The following is a 788-nucleotide window of genomic DNA, read 5'->3' as shown; positions in this document are numbered from 1 at the left end:
CAAAGGAATGATGATTGGTAGAAGGACTAAAGCTGCGGTTTATGTCAGGAGAAAACAGGCTCTGCCAGGCAGAATTCTCAGGAGGGAAGGTCATCAGAGACTGTCAGCCCCTGTGCAGTGTGTCTGCCCCACCTCTCATCTCCCTGTGAGGGAGGAAAGGACGCAGGTCCTTGGGAGGACACATGATATTGCAAACGACGTTCATTCCCTTGGCAGGGGCACCTTCTCTGTGTGGAGGGTGTCCAGTCCCTGTGTCTGCTCCACAGAGGTGAGCCAGCCTCTGCCTCTGTCCTGGACACAGTGTGACACTTCGGTTGCTATGAGAGGAGAGGCAAAGGCAGAAAGGAGGAGGACATGTGTTCATAGGGACATGGGGACTGTGGTCTTGGATAGGGCTGTGCCTATGGAATCTGACCAAGGAACTTGGGGTCCTCACCAGAACCCTAGGGGAACGTGTCACATGCCTGAGAATGACAAGGGTATAAGGGCTGGGAGGAGCTGGTGAATGGCCCTGAGTGACAGGAGCTCAGAGGTTTGAGGTCCCAAGTAGGTAGTAAAGGCAGCGTGGGGAGGGCCAGAGGAGAGAGGAATGTCCCTGGCGGATGGGAAGCCACCATGGGGTCTGCACAGAGCCCTGTCCTCCAGGGAGCCCTCAGGGACCTGCAGGATGGGATGGGATGAATGGCTGGAGGTTGAGGCCCCCGGAAGGCACAGAGAACCTGTGGGGAGACTGACCAGGCACAGCACAGCCCAACCTCAGCTCTGACAAGCCTCTGTGGGCTCACATG

Source organism: Otolemur garnettii, unplaced genomic scaffold (assembly GCF_000181295.1).
Source record: "Otolemur garnettii isolate 467f Iridium unplaced genomic scaffold, OtoGar3 scaffold00301, whole genome shotgun sequence".
Classification (NCBI taxonomy): domain Eukaryota; kingdom Metazoa; phylum Chordata; class Mammalia; order Primates; family Galagidae; genus Otolemur; species Otolemur garnettii.
The sequence above is the reverse complement of the archived record's forward strand: the minus strand, read 5'-3'. Positions refer to the sequence as shown.